This window comes from Podarcis filfolensis (assembly GCF_964270895.1).
Source record: "Podarcis filfolensis genome assembly, chromosome: 11".
Lineage (NCBI taxonomy): Eukaryota > Metazoa > Chordata > Lepidosauria > Squamata > Lacertidae > Podarcis > Podarcis filfolensis.
Window position 1 is genome coordinate 1,420,427 of NC_139613.1, and position 20,715 is coordinate 1,441,141.

Genomic DNA, 20,715 nt, shown 5'->3' on the forward strand with positions numbered 1-20,715 from the left:
TCAATGCGTCCCTCTCTGGTGCTCCAGCTGCCTCAAAGGAGGCCCACTTGGTACCGTCTCAGCAAAGGTCTCCACTGCACGGACACCCCCTCCAAAATGTTATGAGAACATAGGACAAGTTTGCTGGATCAGCCAATGGTCCATCCATCCGTCATCCTGGGCTTGCAACGGCCAACCAGACGCCAGCGGAAGCCTGCAAGCTGTGCATGAGCCCGGCAGCAGTCAGACCGTGCCCATCTGCCAGCAACTGGAATTCAGAAGCGCAATGATGCACAGGATTGTGGCATTATCAGATTGATGCTTGCAAAAAAAATATTATGGAATAAATCACTACTGTCAAACCTCAGCTCCCAAACGCCTCCGTTTTGGAACGTTTCGGTTCCCGAATGCCGAAAACCTGGAAGTACCATATTTTTTGCTCTATAAGATGCACCAGACCACAAGACGCACCTAGTTTTTGGAGGAGGAAAACAAGAAAAAAAATATTCTGAATCTCAGAAGCCAGAACAGCAAGAGGGATCGCTGCGCAGTGAAAGCAGCAATCCCTCTTGCTGTTCTGGCTTCTGGGATAGCTGCGCAGCCTGCATTCGCCCCATAAGACGCACACACATTTCCCCTTACTTTTTAGGAGGGAAAAAGTGAGTCTTATAGAGCAAAAAATACGATAAATGCTCCGGTTTTCAAACGTTTCCCAGAAGCCAGATGTCCAACGTGGCTTCCACTTGATTGCAGGAAGCTCAACAGCTGAACATTTCGGAAGCTGAACAGGCTTCCAGAATGGATTATGTTCGGAAACCGAGGTCTGACTGCACTCAGCGAGAACATCGACGTCACAGCATAGGAAGAGCCTGGCTGCTGGATCAAACCAAAGGCACATCAAGCTCAGCAACTTCCATTTGTCAGCTCTTCTGGAAAAAGCATGCCTGTATCCCGCGTGAAGGCTTTCAGCAAAGGAAAGGGGTGGGCCAGCCTCTGCAATCCGTCACACACACACGGAAGACAGACATGACTTGTCACAAGATCCCATCATTCCTCTGCTCTTCCCCAAAACAACAACCCCTTTGGACATATGCAGAATGGCTTCTTCTATGGATGAAACTGAATTGTCTAGAATCGGAACATCCCTGCATGTGCTCAGAGGGTACACATGTACACAGGCCCTTCAGGATTTAACCTCCTTCCGCCGGGCCTGTAAGACAGAGCTATTCTGCCTGGCTTTTAATTTGAACTTAGCCTGATCTTTTATTTCCCTTCTCTTCCCTCCCCCTCCCCTTTTTATGAAGATTACCCGCTCTGGGATCCCACAGCTAATTCTCCCGTGGCCTCCTCGCTGTAGAACCAGTTCAGCCAGCTAGCCCTGGGGATTATCTAATGTTTATTAGATGGATTTCCCCTAAATTGGTTTCTGAACTTTGAATTTTATTGCTATTCATGTTTTTATACTGTATTTTATGCTGTTTTTACAATTAAGTGTTTTAAATTTGTTGTTAGCTGCCCTGAGCCCGGTTTTTGAACCGGGAAAGGCAGGGTATAAATAAAATTATTATTATTATTATTATTATTATTGTCAGGGAACTGCCATCGGCTCAGGGGCGAGAGGGGAAAAGCCGGATGGATTACAGAGAGCCCCCGAAGATCGTGGGAAGCAGCACCTCCTCAGCGGAGCAGAGTAGCCAGAGTAGTGGAGAGGAGCTTCAGGGCTCAGAGGAGGCGCGGCGGTGCCAGGACACCTTGCCTGGGCAAAGCGGGGAGGAGAGAGGTCCTCCGTTACCCACGCCCTCCCTGCACAGTAGGCTTCCATGCTGAGAGGGGAGGCGCAGACTGGGCGTCAAGAAACTACTCTGCTGGGGAAGGTTTAAGGACCGCCCACTCACAGATTCTGCCAGTGAATGAGCCAGCCACAGAATAGTAACGCTCTGCATGGTGAAGGATTTTTGGCACCAATAACGAGGCTTTAGAGCTGACCAGAGAGGCATTTGCCTGATTGCTCTCGAGTAACCCCCTGATATCATTATTATTATTATTATTATTATTATTATTATTATTATTATTACTACACAGATGGGAAAACAATGAGTTGCACAAGAAAAGCCATGCTGGTTGGCATGTGCTGGCTGGCAAAACATTGCAGGGCCCACAGCTCTCCAAACACCTCCAACCCGTGTGCATTTAATCCATCAAGAGAGCATGTCCACACTGCAGCCCTGCAACTCAACACCTTAAGCCTCTCGCCGCAAGGCTTGCTTGCATTTTTCGTTAAAAATTCAGATTTCTTCGCAAAAGCATCCAGACCTTGTGTGACTCAGTTTCACACAGGCAGAGGAGGATGCTCAAAACATTGGAGCGAAACGCCACGCCGGCTTTCAACATCTATGCCTGGCTATTCCAGTGGGTTTCAGAATTTTCTAGCTGCAGAGAGCCCTTTCCACGTCGACGTGTGTCTGCCGAGCGACGGCTTGTTGCAGAGGCTTGTGGGAAGTGTCCCAGGGCGTTCACGCGAGGCGCCGGCCAATCTTGCTGGGCGTCACTGTGGCTCTGTGTAAACGGAGAACGCGTCCGGGAACACACCAAACAACACTCGCCTGCATTTGTGCATCGCAGGAGTTGATCAGTGGTGGTGGGCAAGCCCATCTTTCAGGGAAATCTGCCTTGCAGCACTGACCTTCTCACTCTGGAACCGCAAATCACCTCCAAGAAAGCCTCAGTTTCTCCGGGACAGATGCTCATTTTCGTATGACATGTATAATAACTCAGTGAGTCCCCTGTGCCCGTTTCCCACAAGTGTAGTTCGAAATGAAAAAAGGAAATGTTCATTAGCTGGCATGCAGATTTCTATTTTTAAAATGGCTCTTTTCCACTTTCTACACCTCATTAACCAGCTTCACACTTTTCGGACCGAAAAGCATTTTTAGCACCACTTGCGAACGTGTCCTTAGATGCTCCATTAGAAAATGCCAAGGTGCACAAACCAAGTACGAACGCCTATTTGGGGCACATCCGCTGCACTAACTCGCATTCGTTGCCTATCACTTTGGCATCACTTCACCGGAAGAATCCCAGGAACTGTAGCTGGCAAGATGGTCTGGATCCTGTTAGGCGCTCCTAGCCCCCCCACTTAAAAAACTACAGTTCCCAAGAGTCCCTGTGAAGAGGGGATACGATTGTCAAACCAGTTTTCACTCATATAGAGTTTAGAGTTTCAGGAAATACCTCTCAGGATTTATGAGCAGGAAGGCAAAACAGGGAACAAAAAGCAATGATGAGCTCCATCTGTGCACACTGAGAGAAGCAACATCCGACCGAATTGTCCCCATTTCACTGAGTCCAGAAAATTACCATCTGTGTGCCCGGAATTCAAATCACCTCATACACCACAGGGCAAAGACCTAGATTTTCAAACTGCATTTTTAAGAAGCACAATTAAAATAAATCTATTTGCTGAAAGAGCTCTTTAGAAGGCCGCACAGAATCACTACCGCCTCGACCGTATTGTTTCATCTGCTGAATCCTTCGAGAAGGCCGGGCGCCATTTTGCCAAGATGGAAGCCAAAGAGTTCTTTGACTGAGTTGCTGCTGGGCTTGTGGTTCTTACAGCAGCTACTACTATGCTATAAGATCCACTGTCCTGTGATATCACATATGAGTTTGTACTACTGATGAAGCCCAAGACAGTGAAACAAGGCTAATATTCCGGAAATCCTTGTCAAACTGCAACAACCTTTTGTGTGGATTGTTGGACTCTATGAACAGACAGGTGGAATAGACACTTTCACATATATGGACCTTATGCATAAACTGATTAGTGAATGAACTGATCCACTGGGTCTTCTACGCTTTTCGTTGAACTTTATAGAATCATAGAGCTGGAAGAGACCACAAGGGCCATCGAGTCCAACCCCCTGCCAAGCAGGAAACACCATCAGAGCACTCCTGACATATGGTTGTCAAGCCTCTGCTTAAAGACCTCCAAAGAAGGAGACTCCACCACGCTCCTTGGCAGCAAATTCCACTGTCAAACAGCTCTTACTGTCAGAAAGTTCTTCCTAATGTTTAGGTGGAATCTTCTTTCTTGTAGTTTGGATCCATTGCTCCGTGTCCGCTTCTCTGGAGCAGCAGAAAACAACCTTTCTCCCTCCTCTATGTGACATCCTTTTATATATTTGAACATGGCTATCATATCACCCCTCAACCTCCTCTTCTCCAGGCTAAACATGCCCAGCTCCCTTAGCCGTTCCTCATAAGGCATCGTTTCCATTTTATTGCCTTCCCTGAGCCTTTAGAGTGGAGCAGGCAGTAAAATAAATTGTCCCTTAATTTCCTAGCTTCAAGACAACACGACAACCCATCCAACTGTTTAAAAAAACTCCCTCGGAAGGTGGTGGACTCCCCTTTGCTGGAGAGCTTGAATGACCTTCTGTCAGGGGTTCTTTAGCCATGATTGCCACATTGCAGGGGGTTGGACTAGATGACCGCTGGGGTCCCCTCCCAGAACTACAATTCTGTGAGTCTCTGTGCCACCCGAACCAAGACTACCAGCCTTGCTACCAGGTTCCTTCCCACCAGAGATGGCAAGGGTTGAACGTGGGCACCTTTTGTGTATCAAAAGCTCAGCACCTGCCACCTTTTCTGTCTCTACGGTGGGACCATCTCTCCTTGCTTCCCACCGTGGCAGAGCTCCCATGGCAACAGACCGATGCTGGATCTTCCGGTGGTAACTTAGAAGGCTCCTGGAGAGCCGGACAATTTATTTTACTGCCTACTCCACTCTAAAGGCTCAGGGAAGGCAATAAAATGAATAGAGACAGAAGACCTCATTAAAACTGAATTTCCTTCCAACACTGAAATCCATATTTTGAAACCCAAACCCTCCAGCTTTTTCCTCTTTCAGGAAAGGACAGAAATGCCAAACTCTGAGTGTCCTGCAACGTGTGATTTGCTTTTTATTTTGTAAAGGGTGCTCTTGAAAACGTACAGAATGGATTTCTTTCAGAACGGAGCAGTCACAGCTAAGCTGCACGAACCTTGGAAGAGGGGCAAGCGCTTTTGGGCAGGCTTCACCACATAACTGTTAACCTGGGGGGCTTTACCCCTCAACAAGGAGTGGCCAGAGCTCAGGGACAGACCAAAGGTCCTGGGTTCAACAGCAGAAGGTGATGATGATGAGGCCATCTTCAGCACAGTTGAACTGTGGAACTCCCTGCCACAGGAGGCAGGGATGGCTGCCAACCTAGATGGCTTTAAAAGAGGAGTAGACAAATTTGTGGAGGCTATTGCTATCGATGGCCAGGATGACTATGCTCTGCCTCTGCAGTCGGAGGCAGCCAGGCTTCCGAATCCCAGTTGCTGGAAACCACAGGAAGGGAGAGGCCTATAGAGCCTGGATCCTGCTTGGAGGTTTCGCACAAGCATCTAGTCGGTCCCTGTGAGAACAGGATGCTGGACCAGATGGGCCACTGGCCTGATCCAGCAAGATCTTCTCATGTTAGAATGAGTCTTTCACCCATCCTGCCATAAGGTAAGGTAATGCCACAGAAGACAGAATCAGAATTCAGAATGACTTTTACAGATTGGAGTACTGGGCGCAAGCTCACAAAATGAATTTCAACAGGGACAAATGTAAAGTTAAGCACTTAGGCAGGAAGAACCAGATGCATATATATAAGATGAGGAACATCTGGCTTATCAGTAGGAGACATGAAAAAGATCAAGGGGTCTTAGGACCACAAGCTTAACATGAGTGAACAGTAAGACGCACCGACAAAAGAAGTGAATGCTATTCTAGGCTGCACCAACAGAAGTCTAGTGTCCAGATCAAGGGAAATAATAGTACCACTCTGTTCTGCCTTGGTCAGGCCACACCTCGAATACTGAGTCCAATTCTGGGCATCACAATTTAAGAAGGATGTTGACAACTGGAAGGTGTGCAGAGGAGGGCAACCAAGATGATCAAGGGTCTGGAAACCAAGCCTTATGAGGAACGATTGAAGGAGCTGGATATGTTTAGCCTGGAGAAGAGGAGGATGAGAGGAGATATGATAGCCATCTTTAAATATCTCAAGGGCTGTCACAGGAAGATGGAGCAAGTTTGTTTCTTCTGGAGGGTGGGATTCGAACCAATAGCTCCAAGTTGCAAGAAAGGAGATTCCGTCTAAACATCAGGAAGAAGTTTCTGACAGTATGAGCTATTTGAGCTATTTGAAAATGGAATGGTCTCCCTTGGGAGGTTGTGGATTCTCCTCCATTGGAAGTTTTCAAGCAGAGGCTGGATGGCCATCTGTCATGGATGCTTTAGCTGAGATTCCTGCATTGCAGAGGGTTGGACTAGATGACCCTTGGGGTCCCTTCCAAGATTCTAAGATTCTATGATCTTTGTCCAAAGACAGATTTCCCCTTGGAAATCCAGCTGAGCAAAAGCACATTTCCTCTCTGACATTTAAACCGCCACCTTCAGCTCTTTACCTCCTCAAATTCTGAGCCTGCCTAGAGATGAGGAACTCAAATGCTGCCAAGATACGCTGGTGATGACTCCTCATGCCCCTTTCACGCCACAGCCATGCAGTTGCCGGCATTTGACCACACCGGCCAAGCGGGCTCCAAAAAACCTTTGGCGTTGTCTACCGGATTGCAACATCTGCTTGGGTAGCTAACGCTACCAATTCGGCCACTTGGGAAGGGAGTGTGTGGAAATGGGTCTCTTGATTTCAGCCTTCCCAAAAAATCCAGAATGACACAATTCATCTAGGTTGTGAAAGCATCACAGAATGTTGGATTTGGGAGGGATATTGAAGGCCTAGAAGGCTGATCGCCGAAGAATTGATGCTTTTGAATTCTGGTGCTGGAGGAGACTCTTGAGAGTCCCATGGACTGCAAGAAGATCCAACCTCTCCATTCTGAAAGAAATCAGCCCTGAGTGCTCACTGGAAGCACAGATCCTGAAGCTGAGGCTCCAAGACTTTGGCCACCTCATGAGAAGAGAAGACTCCCTGGAAAAGACCCTGATCCTGGGAAAGATGGAGGGCACAAGGAGAAGGGGGTGACAGAGGACCAGATGGTGGGACAGTGTTCTCGAAGCTACCAGCATGAGTCTAACCAAACTGCGGGAGGGAGTGGAAGACAGGAGGGCCTGGCGTGCTCTGGTCCAGGGGGTCATGAAGAGGCGGACACAACTAAACGACTAAACAACAACAACAACAAATTGAAGGCCTAGGAATCTACAGCATCCCTGACTGGTGATGGCTGCCCAGTCTCTGCCTCGGCAAAAGAGAGGGCACCACATCCTTGAGGCAGACTGTTCCACTGTTGAACGGCTCTTGCCGTTAGGAAATTTCTCGTAATGTTCATAGCAAAAAAAAGCTGCTGCCTTGCAGTTTTCACCCTCCAATGCTGGTCCTGCCCTCTGGAGCAACGGGAGAACAAGAGTTCACTCCATCTTCTGTGTGAGACAGTCCAGCAGGTATCTGAAGACCTCTGCCATGGCTCACATTAATATAAGCATGAGAAAAGCCTGCTGGAGCAATGGCCCATCTAGTCCAGTGTCCTGTTCTCACAATGGCCAACCAGTTACCCCACTGGGAAACCTGCAAGCATCTGAGCACAAGAGTAGCCCTCTCCCTTCCTGCCGTTTCCAGTGGCTGGTATTCAGAAACAGTTCTTCCTCCAATTGTGAATAATAATAATAATAATAATAATAATAATAATAATAATAATAATATATTTCTGCCCCGCCCACCTGGCTGGGCTTCCCCAGCCACTTTGGGCGGCTCCCAACAGAACATTAAAAACAGAATAAAACTTCAAACATTAAAAACTTCCCTATGCAGGGCTGCCTTCAGATGTCTTCTAAAAGTCAGATAGTTGTTTATTTCCTTGACATCTGATGGGAGGGCGTTCCACAGGGCAGGCGCCACTACTGAAAAGGCCCTCTGCCTGGTTCCCTGTAACTTCTTCCAGTGAGGGTCAGAAGCTCCTTGGTTTTGAATCTCAGTGTCCGGGCTCCACCCATGGGGGTGGAGACTCTCCTTCAGGTATACTGAGCCAAGGCCATTTAGGGCCAAATATAGCCTACCTGACTAGTAGCTATCAGAAGAACCTTACACTCCATAAATCTGTCTAATCTTCTTTTAAAGTCATCCAATTTGGTGGTTGTCACTACCTCCTTGCGGCAGGGAGTTCCATAGTTGAACTGTGCACTGTGCAAGTATTTTCTTTTGTCTTGAATTCTCCCAACATTTAGCTTCCTTGGATGCCCCCCAGCTGGGTTCTGGTATTATGAGATTTCTCTCTCCAATTTCTCCATGCCATGGGTTTATAAACATCTATCATGCCACCTTTTTAACTCACCTTTTCTCTAAACTAGAAAGTCCTAAATGCTGCAACCTTTCTCCATCCCCTTGATAATTTTCATCGCCCTCTTTCTAAACCTTTCCCACAATAATCCACAACAATCGTCTCTTCTCCAGGCGAAACATACACAGATATTTCTGTTGTGCTCCAGAGCAACTGAACTATATCAGCAGCAGAGAAGGTAAACTGCAATGCAGCCAGAGAACTATAAAGGCAGAAAAATGGAAGCCAATTCCTCCGCCTTCACAGAGACCGTGCACAGCAACGGGTTAAACAGAGATAGAACCAAAACAACTTATTTGGTTAATAAATGGCTAATAAAAGAGCGGCGATTTAATTCTTTGAGGACCTAGCTCACCCCACCCTGGAGACTCGGAGGGCAGTTAACAGATTAAACAAATGAAGCATCCACTTTAAATCCAATTCGGCATTAAAAACTCAGTTGGTCTCTTAACCCCACCACCGTTTTTCTGCTTGTCCCCTGCAACAGAAGCCAACCCAAGCAGATTGTGCACGGCTTTCAGAAGGTTACAGCGCTGGGCTTTGATTAATCTCCGAGGGAGAGTGTTCCATAAATGCAGGGTCCGCATGCCGAAACTTTCTACATACCCCTCCTGGTTTATGGCCCCATTAAAAGGTTGCTTTGGGTTGACCTTGGAGAGTTGGATGAGATACAATCGACCAGGGCGGCTGCTGCTGCTGCTACTGTCACTGCTGGAAGGGTAATAAGTCTGGCAAAGCTTCGGCTCAGGAGATCTAGAGAAACATTTCGGCTTAGATAGCCTGAGTGGAAGTTTGAGCAACTCACACAAAAACAACAGCACAAAGCAGCTTGCACCACCATTGCAGTAGTGCACCAGAGTTAACTTTGGAAATAAATTTGGAAGCTTCTTTTTTGAGCGCTAAAGTGGTAAGAGTTTTGGAATATATTTATTAAATGCTGTAAAGCAGCTTTGTGAGGGTTGTTGCACCCTAAACGGCGGAGCAAATACATTTAGCAAGGAAACGGCTGCAGCCCTAACGACGCTCTCCCTGGCTGTGCGGAAAACACACGTTGTAAAAACAGCCCGAGACTTGTGTGCAGTGCGCCCTGCAAAACGCTTTGAACTCGGCTGCGCAGGACTGAACGCTTCCCAACGCTCTGACTCAGATACGAGAGAGTCCACCGCGTGCGGTGACCCCGTTGACGCAGGGGTCCCAGAGTGCTGACTCAGTGGATTGTGACTCAGCGATGCCGTGTCGCCTCTGGAGGAGCCAAGCTCCTTCTGCCGGGATCGGCCAGAGGAACACAGCCTGGCGCCCTCGGAGCATGCCCCACGTGCCATAAAACACATGCACAGCATAGGGATGGAGAGGTTCAGGCAGCGCATGGATCCTTCAGACACCCCGTTTCCCCTAGCAGTATCTAAACCACTTATAACCCACGGGGTTTCTCCTCTGCCTGGTGCAACCGGACAGCACCATGCTCCGGAACCCACAACTACTAGTCTCCCTCGTCCTTCGGAGAGCGCAGGGTGATTCCTGCCGTCCTGTGGCAAGAGCTTACCTTCAAGACCTGGTGCTGCCTCTGCTGCCTCTGCAGTTCCCCATGGCCTCGCAGCCGCCGCCAGATCACAAAAACTCTGGGAAAAGAAAGAAAGGAAAGGGGGGTTGGTGGAGGGGGGGCCGCTATTCTTGACGCTGGCTGCAGCCGGAGAGCTGGGAACACACCCACCCAATCCCCACCGCGACCCCCGCTTCTGCCCCTCGCCCAAGCCTCCCCGCAGCCCAAGCCCCCTCCCCTCGGCAGCCGCCCCACTGCACCCAACCCGAGCCCCTCGCCTACCCGTAACCTGAGGCTCTGGCAGGAGCCGAACAGCAACTGCTCTGTTAACAAGCAGAACGGCAGCCAAAGCAGCCCAGCGGCTCCTGCCTGCTGCTCGGGAGGAAAGGAAAACCGTTTTCCCCCACCGCCCTCCCCCCACCAGCCCAGCCACACGCTGGAGAAATTCCTAAAAATAATGTCAAAAGCAAAGCGCTCGTAAAAAAGTTTGGCGGCTGGGGAATGGAGTGGGGGAGCCGGGGGCCGGGTTCGATTTCAGGCTGCAGATACCAGGAGCGAAAGGCAAGGCCTCCCTGGCTCTCCCCTTTGCAGGGGGAGTTTCCGGGACAGGGCAAAAGCAAGCGAGGAGAGGAAAGGAGCATCATCAACCTGCGCAGGTGTGGGTATCAGCGGGCAAGGGAGAGGAGGAAGAGGCGATCCGGGGTGCTGTGAAAAAATCATGCACAAATCACGCAATTGCTGTGAGCAGGATCACACTCTGCAGGAGCTAATGGCCACTTGAGCAAAGAACGGGGCTTGAGGAAATTACCTGAGAGGCAATGGGGTTGTGGGTGAAAGCATATAGAAAGGGCCTGCTGGGTCAAGACATCTGGACCTCGCCCAGATGCCCTAAAGAAAAACCCACGTCTTCCAGCAAATGGGATTCAGAAGCATTGCAGAGCAGAGCCGTTCCACTGAGTTAGTGTTAGCAATAATAATAATAATAATAATAATAATAATAATAATAATAATAACAACAACAACAATAATATTAATATATTTATACCCCACCCATTCCCCAGCCACTCTGGGCGGCTTCCAACAGAATATTAAAATACAAGAAGAAGAAGAAGAAGAAGAAGAAGAAGAAGAAGAAGAAGAAGAAGAAGACTCTCCTCTCTCCACCTGCTATGCCCTACTGCGCTTATTATGAAACTCAACCACACAGAGCAGGGCATGAGCACATTACCGTTTAAGGCGCTTCCTCTACGCCAGCTTGTTCCAGTCCTTACAAACAACCCTGCAAGGTAGGTCAGCGCTGTCACCCCCATTCTGGGGGAGAGGGGGCACCGAGGTGGGGAGAGCATGGCTGCCTACAAGCACCTAACAAGCTGGCTGAGGTTCACCCCGGAGCCTTGTTTAGTCATCTTTGGGAAGTCAGTGTGTGGGCTGGGGAGGAGGCTTCAAATTTCAGCCTTGCGACAAGGCACTGTGCGGCCCACAGGTTCCATGTCAAAGTACTTTTGCAGCCCAACTCTGTCATGGGAGCCTAGGAAGGAGCCTTATACTAAGCGAAGAATTGGGTCCAACTAACTCAATACTGTCTACCCTGACTGGCAGCAGTGGCGCCAAGCTTTCAGGCATGGATAATTCCCAGCCTTCGCTGGAGATGCCAGAGGGACTGGAGTCTCTGAGCTACGGGCACGTGGCAAGACCAGACCTCTAGACTAGAGGTGCTCAGCTGAGCTGTAAGGGGTCCTGATCCTGCTGCTACTCCTCCCTCCCTCCAGAAAGAAGGGGTCAAAGGGCTCCCCGGGCACCTGGGTCCCTTAGCCGTCTGCCCGTTCCTCATGGCTTCCACCGCCACCCTTTCAAAACCGCAGCTGGGCAACCTCTTTCCTGCTGGACGGCTCTCCATAGCTGTGCTTTGGCTAGCGACGCCTCCTGGCCCAGGGCAGGGCATAGCCACAAGCCAGCTTCCAAGCACGGAGGCGCTCGGGTCAGCCAGCAGGCGAGCTCCAAAGCAAACAGCCCACTGCCGCTCCCATGCTCCTTCGCTCGCCGGGACGGGAGCGCTGCATTCCAGCCGTGCAAAACAGCCCTCTGCCGCTTCCAAAACAAAGGGCCCTTTTGGGCTCCGGGAAGCTCCAAGCGCACCTGAGAAGCAGCCCCTCGAAAGGTGCTGGGCCATCGGTTTGGTCCAGGAAGAGGGGGGTCCCGTTAACCTCTCAGCTCCCGGGGAAAAGGAAAAGTCATGGGGTTTGGAAAGGCAGAATGTGGAGGGGGCGATGCAAGATCTGTTCTCTTCCCACTCATAAATCACCTTCTGCTTGGCGCTGGCCTTGCCAAGCCATGTGGTGGCCATCGCCACAGCAACCTCATGTCAGAAACAAATCACAGAAGAGGGTAGGCTGTCCCGCAGCAGCAGATATGGGCAGGATTCGTTGCAGGAACACCGCACCCGCGAAGAGACTAATCACAGGTCTGCAGAGACGCTGAAAGGCAACAGCCGACTGCGTCAGATGCCAGGCATGGGAATCGGCACAGCACAATGTGCATTTTACAGGGAGAGAAAGAAAGTTCCATAAATCCTGAGAGGTCAGGCTTGGGAAAGGAGCTGAAGTCGTTCCATCAGGCTGCAGAGCTGGGGGGGGGGGGGAGCAAAACAGGGCCAGGCCATCTCCTCTGCTGAGAGATCAGCTGCCTTTGGCCCTCGCTCAATTGCCACCTGGCAGCAGAGATGCCATCAGGCAATCCAAAATCGTCTGAATCACAGTTGCCCATTCTCAGAATTGTAAGAGCTAGTGCACAAGCATGTTTTCCCCTTTCCCATTTATTTATTTCAGAGAATTTATATACCACTTGATTATAAAAACAAATAAACAAACAGTACATAAGTGATTGTATTACTTATGTACTTATTTACCCTACTGTATACTCTGTTGTATTGTAATGCTTTGGTTATTTTTCCTTTTCCTTTCCTTTCGCATTACAGCCGTACCTTGGTTTTCAAACAGCTTAGTTCTCGAACGTTTTGGCTCCCGTACGTCGCAAGCCTGGAAATGACTTCTGGTTTGCGAACTATTTTTGGAAGCCAAACATTCGATGGGGCTTCCAATTGGCGGCAGAAGCTTCTGCTGGCCTCACTTTGGTTTACGAACGTTTTGGAAGTCGAATGGACTTCTGGAACGGATTCCGTTCCACTTCCAAGGTATGACTGTAGTCATATTTCTTTTATTTCATAATTTTTTTTCAGTGAAAACTTCTAATAACTAACTAACTAACTAACTACTAAAACTAACTCTAAACAATCAAGTTCTTACAAATATGGAATGGGTATCAAGGAGTCCCAAAGAGCTGCTAGGCTCTGTAATCCTCTGAGGAGAGGAAACCACAAGGGAGGACCGACTCCTGAACCTTGACTTGTGGTTGTGCAAATCAGGCTTCTAAAGCCTCACTACGTGATACTTCTTCTTTTTCCTTTTTCCTTTTGTATTTTTATTTCGATTTTCCGTCATGCAATTTAATTAAAAAAAAAGAGAAATAATACATAACAGAAAAGAAACATTAAATCATTATATATTAAATCATCATACAATATCCATAAAGAAAAAACATAAACAAAATAAAATAAACTCACCACCCTGTTTAACTTCCCTCCACCGCTACTCATCTTCTCTAGAATCAATTTTACCCTTATCATTGTATTCTGATTGTTTTTATTTTCTCTGTATACATACATATGTCATTGATAATTTATTGTTTTGATGCATTTACATTCTTAATCTAAGCATATTAGCATGTCTTTTTAGAGCAATATTTTGTCGTATAACCATCAAAGCATTGCCATTCTTTTTTTAGTTTTTGATTTGACTGCTGTCGTATGGATGCTGTTAATTTAGCCAATTTTAAATATTCATTTAATTCGAGAATCCATTCCTCCTTGGTAGGTAGTTCTTTAGCTATCCATTTAGATGCTATTACTATCCTAGCTGCGGTGGTTGCATATAAGAAAATTCTTTCTTTCGATTCTGGTATTTCTTTTCCTAAAAGGCCCGGTCTGCCCGCGGACTGTCTCGCCAGAGTGGTGCATACTCTGGTTCTCTCACTTGGACTACTGCAATGCTCTCTACGTGGGGCTACCTTTGAAGGTGACCCGGAAACTACAACTAATCCAGAATGCGGCAGCTAGACTGGGGACTGGGACCACATAACACCGGTCTTGAAAGACCTACATTGTCTCCCAGTACATTTCCGAGCACAAGTCAAAGTGTTGGTGCTGACCTTTAAAGCCCTAAACGGCCTCGGCCCAGTATCCCTGAAGGAGCGTCTCCACCCCCATCGTTCTGCCCGGACGCTGAGGTCCAGTGCCAAGGGCCTTCTGGCGGTTCCCTCATTGTGAGAAGCAAAGCTACAGGGAACCAGGCAGAGGGCCTTCTCGGTAGTGGCACCGCCCTGTGGAACGGCCTCCCACCAGATGTCAAAGAGAACCACAACTACCTGACATTTAGAAGACATCTGAAGGCAGCCCTGTTTAGGGAAGTTTTTAATGTTTGATGCATTACTGTATTTTAATATTTTGTTAGAAGGCCAGCCAGATGGGCGGCGTATAAATAATAAACTATTATTATTATTATTATTATTATTATTATTATTATTATTATTATCATCATCATTGGTAAGCCTCTGGTTTTTTTGTTAATGGGATCTTAAGCATTTTTTTCCAACTCCTCATGTATTTCCCCCCGCTACGTGATACTTCTGACAGACAAACATGAGGGGGGAAAGACCCAGCATAGAAGACTTGGACTCCAGAGGTTGAGCTGACCCAAAAATACTCAAAATCTGGAAGTGGACCCGCTCCTTTCTGGGTAGCACATGCGGCCCACGTGCCTGGCATCCTCCGTTGGCCCATCTGCAGTCCAGGCCCCTTTTTGCAGAGGGAGGGGGGCCCAGTTCACAGCTGGTTGCAGGCCTGACGCAGCATCTATTTCCCCCTCCGCTCCAAAACCTGGATTTCTTTGCTCCTGGCTCTGCCAACAGAGGGCAGCTGTCATGGGGCACGGCTGGCAACTGTGCTGTTGGCGCGACCTCCCCTTCCCTTCCTGGTCAGCAAAGACCCAGCCAAAAGTTCCCCCTTCCCCCGGTCACGATTCCCGCCCCACCCCAGCAGTCAGAGAGGCCAAATTTCTGGCCCTCGCGAGGGGGCCTGTAAAGCAAGACTCCCTCAGGTGCGTTTGCCTTGGCGCGGGTTCAAGCCCCGGCCAATTAGAGCTACAGAAAACATACACTAAAAAAAAAAAAAAAACCCAAATGGAGGAAAATAAGCTTTGCTGGGAGGAATCGTGTGTGTGTGTGTGTGCATTTCTATCGAACCCAGATGGCGAAGGCGCAGAAAGGAGAGGGGCAGGAGGGGGGAAACAGAGGCCCCAAAAATAATAAAAGAGGAGCCTTGTTTGAGGCAGGGCTGTTGAGAAGGAGGGGGGCAGGAGGGCTGATTCAGCTCCAGCAGTAAATTGGTGGCGTGGGGGGGGGGGAGTGGAGAGAGGGGGCCCAATGCAGGTTTGGGGGAAGCAGATCAGATTCCGGAGGAAAGATGCAGCTCGCAGGCATCATTTCTCTGCTTCTTCCAAATTTATTTGCTTGTTTATATCTCATTTCTTTCTCCAAGGAGCTCAAGGTGGGATAGGCAGGGCATTGGTCTGGGGAGACAACAGAGGAGTCCACCTTTGGGGGTAAGGTCAAGCTGTAGGGAGCTAGCAGCACCTGCTGTGGCTGCAGAGACCAATAGGGGAGAGACATGTTTTATTGCAGCTGGGGCAGAGCAAGGCACCCAGTTGTGCTGCTGCAGATGCACCAGGGCTGGTGTGAAGGCCTGAGGAGCCTGCCTTTTCTGGGGGTGGTTTGTCACAAGCCCACTTCCGTCTGCTCCTCTCCTGAGCAAAACTGCAGCCATCTTGTCTCCAGTGGCCCATACAAGAAGACAAAGGATGCTTTGGCTGGCATTCCTGCATTGCAGGAGGTTGGACCAGATGACCTTTGGGTTCCCTTCCAGCTCCACATTTCTATGATTGGATGGTGACGAGCCATTCAGGGCTTAGCCACACCTCCATTTGCCTCTCTGCTTCCCCCTGGGAAAAGCTGCGGTTTAGAACTGAATTGGAACAAACGGCAATTGGGTTTCCTGTGGATTGCAGTTTATTCCGATTTAGCACTAAAGAGTGGATTTTCTGGAGTGTGTGCAGTGGGGCAAACAGCTCAGAATTCCATCCCTGATGCGTGAGCAAAACAATATTGGCTGTAGGTGCTCCTTCAAATCCTCATTCAAGGATTTAAAGAAGTTAAAGCCAGCAGTTCAATCTCAGCTCAGAAATGCACTGGTGGTATTTAACGGGGGGGGGGGGGGACATGATTCAGGCAGCCATATTTCAATACGATGAGTTTTGAAGAGGACTTTAAAGGGCCACACAGAGCGCATGGCAGCAGTCAAACCATGGCTTGATCATTGATTTCTGTGGCCAGGTCAGGTTTCTCCAGCCAGAGGTGAGATTGTGACAGCATATCCCACCTGCGCCCAAAGGACCGCACTGGCTGCAGCCAACTTAAGGTTTTACTATTTCATTTATAAAAGTATTTCTGCACTGTCCTCTTGTAAAATATTAGGGTGGTATACAGCAGCACGGAAAACATTTAAAAGCAATGCAGAGCAATCATTAAAACGACGAGCTGCTCAAGGATATTTTAAATGACTCTGTAGGTTTGTCAGCTTAAAAAAAGGTCTTGAAGACCCTAGGATGCGTGAAACTCAAAAGGAAGGATGCCAAATCTCTGCTCTGTTTAAGCCGAGAGAGAAGACAAGGAATAAAATGTTACAGTTGTCAATGCAAGTAGACAGAACAAGGGTCTGAACAAGAGTTTTGGTGGTGCCTGTAAAAAGAAAAAAGGTGGCAAATTCTGTCTTGAGGGTCTCATTTTACATTAAGGTTACCAGATATTTTTCAATGAATCAGGGGACACTTTTCACCTTCAATGGATTTTGTATGGGGACCGATTTGTAAATCCGGGGACTGTCTCCGGGAAACAGGGACGTCTGGTAACCTTATTTTACTTTTCAAGATGTAGAGGAATCCTTTTGAGGGAAATGATACTTTACTTGCAACACACGGACAAATTCAAACAAGGTCATTATGACCTTCAGCAGGGACGGCACTTTCATCTTCTAAACTTGATCCCAGGCACAGGTCAGTATGCAATCAGAGCTTCTCCTCTTTAGTCAGATGCATGAGTAACCATTCTTGAATGCAAACATTTATTGAGAAATCACGCCTCGGTCGCAAGCCAAATATGCACTTATGCAGTCAATCGGAGGATAGTGCTGTATTTATAAATTAAGTGACTGTTCCTGAAGTCTAAATTTGGAAGCATTAAAAATATCCAGAGCACAGATGACACTCCTTGCCTCACACAAAGGCAATTACACTTCGGAAACACAGCAATTGTAACCCAAGGAATGGACGAGAATGAATAAGAACAGCTGGCTCTCACATCAGACCTCTGAGACCTGACCTGTCTGTCTTCTCCTGACACTTCCACTACCCCACATCTGGCCACCCACGGGTGCTTCATCCAGTCCAGCACCTTCTTCCCACAATGGCCAACCAGATACCTGTGAGGAACTCCAACCGCGGAGGCAGAGCACAGCCATCATGGCTAGTAGCCGTTGATAGCTCTCTCTCATTGGCCACGGTGAAAACTTCCAGACTGGACTACTGCAACATGCTCCCTATGGGGCTGCCCTTGAAGACTACTTGGGACCTAAGAACATCAGAAGAGCCTGCTGGATCAGCCAATGGTTCATCTAGTCCAGCGTCCTGTCCTGACAAGGCCAACCAGATGCTCCAAAAGGGAAACCAGCAAGCAGGATTCGAGCACAAGAGAAGCCCTCTCTCCTTTTGTGGTTTCCAGCAACTGGGAGACAGAATAATAGTAATTTATTATTTGTATCCCGCCCATCTGGCTGCAGCTTCCAACAAAGATTAAAAATACATTAAAATATCACACATTAAAAACTTCCCTGAACAGGGCTGCCTTCAGACATCTTCTGAATGTCAGGTAGTTGTTTATCTCTTTGACATCTGGTGGGAGGGAGTTCCACAGGGCGGGCGCCACTACCGAGAAGGCCCTCTGCCTGGTTCCCTGTAACCTCACTTCTCACAATGAGGGAACCGCCAGAAGGCCCTTGGATCTGGACCCCGGTGTCCGGGGTGGAGATGCTCCTTCGGGTATACTGGGCTGAGGCCATTTAGGGCTTTAAAGGTCAGCACCAACACTTTGACTTGTGCTCGGAAATGTACTGGGAGCCAATGTAGGTTTTTCAAGACTGGTGTTATATGGTCTCGGCGGCCGCTCCCAGTCACCAGTCTAGCTGCCACATTCTGGATTAGTTGTAGTTTCCGGGTCAACTTCAAAGGCAGCCCCATGTAGTGCACATGGCAGTAGTCAAAGTGGGAGATAACCAGAGCATGCACCACTCTGAGAGTCTGCAGGCAGGGAGGGTCTCATCCTGCGAACCAGGTGAAGCATTGCTGACTCTAACTGTGGAGGTAGAACATAGCCATTGTGGCTAGTAGACGTTGATAGCCCTTCCCTCCATGAATTTGTCCAATCCTCTTTTAAAGCCATGAATTTGTCCAATCCTCTTTTAAAGCCATCTAAGTTGGTGGCCATCATTGCTTCCATGTAGTTTAAGTCTGGAAATGTGGCAATTGCTATCCAAGGGCCAATCTAGAATGAAGATGATCTGCTGGCAGTCCTTCAGACCTCTGAGACCTGACCCGCCCGTCTCCTCCTGGCACTTCCACCACCCCAAATCTGAACATCCGGGAGGGCGCTTCATCCCCTCTTTGCTGATGGCCCATCAAGGAGTCGCCTCGCTCTCTCCGTTGGCCTAGCAAGCATCTGCTCCTCCCAAACTGGAGCCACTGGAGGTGCAAGTCCTGGCAGTCTCTGCAAAAGGGACTCGGCGGCCCTGCCAGCCAGCCGGCCAAGGCAGTAGATGCAAACAGAGCACTCTGCACCCTTCCTGCCTCAGCAAGCTTCCTATTTCGCTTGGCGCTGACCATGTTTCCGAAAAGGCGGCGACTCTGTCAAGGACCCAGCAAATTCCTGTGCTGTGCATGCTATTTTTTAGGTGTGATGTGGGGAAGCAGCAGCCAAATAGCACCTAGGAAACCAGAGGGCTATTTAGAGAGGAGCTGGGATGCAAAGCGTGGGGCAGACTTGGACCCCTGGAGTTTCCCTCAAACCCTACAGCTCAAGACTGGCAGCCTTCTAATGCCAGTCTAGTCTGAAAGGGAGTTATCCAGTGATCCAGTTTGGAATTGTCCAAAAAAGATGTTAGATTGTTTTTGTATGCCACAACTGCAGCTCGAATTTTACTGACCAAGAATTGGAAAACACAAGAAGTACCAACAGTGAAGGAATGGCAGATGAAGAGGATGGACTTTTTGGAGCTAGCCGACCTGACCGGAAGAGTCTGTGACCAGAAGGAGGAGGAGCACCAGGAAGAATGGAAGAACTTCAAAGATTATTTACTTAAATATGCTAAGATAAATTAATCAGAAATACTTGCAAAAAATAGATAGGCTAAGGATTTAAATATATGGGCTAGGATTTAAATAGATAGGCTAAGGATTTAACTTCTATGAAGTTATAGAATACTATGTTTAAGGCAAAGATGAAAAGAAACAAAGACGTTAAGAGGATTAAGTATATTTTATGAAAATCTGTTTTGGAAAACCGTTACAATGATATACGGTATATTGAAATTCAGTCAAGGGAATTTGAGGAAGTCACTTAACAATGTTATTAAGATTGGATTAAGTTCAGTTATGATATATGTTTGTTTGTTAGTTTAAAATTTTGGAAAATTAATTTTAAAAATTGGGGGGGGGGAAGGAATCCAGTGATGTAGCAGTGCCCGGGGCTGCATGGAGGGGTGGGTGGGAGGGAGAAAACGGTATCTGCGTCTCCCAGGAGATCACAGCCAGAGATGAGAAAAGCAGAGCTGATCCATTGTCTGGAGAGGTCACTTCCTGGTTTGAACAGAGAAACTGTTTGCAAGAGAGCCCAGCAATGGAAGCGAACAGCTATATTGAGGAAACACCGGGGGGTGAAATTTTGGGCCCCCAACAATTTTGCACCCGGGGCAACTGCCCCTGTGCTATGACACTGGAGTTATGCGGGTGGTTCAGTGGGAACACGAATCCTGCACTGCAGGGGGCTGGACTAGATGATCCTTGGGGTCCCTTCCAACTCTACTGTTCTATGATTTCTATGACATATCTCAAGAAAGCTGGGTGCAAGCCACAGGCTGCACACACAACATGCATTGACAGCACACACCCTGCCCGTGAAATAATCCTGCAGTTTCCTACGGGTGCTGGGAATTGTGGATTTGTGGGGGGTGAACTACAGTTCCCAGTATTCTTCGGGAGGGGCTGTGTACTTTAATGCACATTAAAACCTATGTACAGTGGTACCTCGAGTTACAGACGCTTCAAGTTATAGGCGCTTCAGGTTACAGACTCCGCTAACCCAGAAGAAGTACCTCGGGTTAAGAACTTTGCTTCAGGATGAGAACAGAAATCATGCTCTGGCGGCGCGGCAGCAGTGGGAGGCCCCATTAGCTAAAGTGGTACCTCAGGTTAAGAACAGTTTTAGGTTAAGAACGGACCACCAGAACGAATTAAGTTCTTAACCTGAGGTACCACTGTACTTTAAATGTGCTTTAATTGTGTGACTTCACCATATGACCCTAAACAAAACCATTCTGCTCCAGCCTCAGTTTC

The 20,715-nt window shown here is 48.3% G+C and overlaps 1 protein-coding gene across 4 annotated transcripts in view; it reads right to left on the reverse strand.

Moving 5' to 3' along the window:
* The window catches only part of IL11RA (interleukin 11 receptor subunit alpha), a 145,238-nt gene that overhangs the window by 74,349 nt on the left and 50,174 nt on the right, over positions 1-20,715 (reverse strand). For 2 of the 4 annotated variants that reach the window (XM_083575805.1, XM_083575807.1), the window contains exon 2: positions 9,890-9,965. The gene's annotated coding sequence lies outside the window, so the exon portion shown is untranslated. Of the gene's footprint in view, positions 1-8,952; positions 9,100-9,889; positions 9,966-10,168; positions 10,322-20,715 lie in introns of those variants that run through there. The other 2 variants (XM_083575809.1, XM_083575806.1) reach the window with 2 other exon arrangements.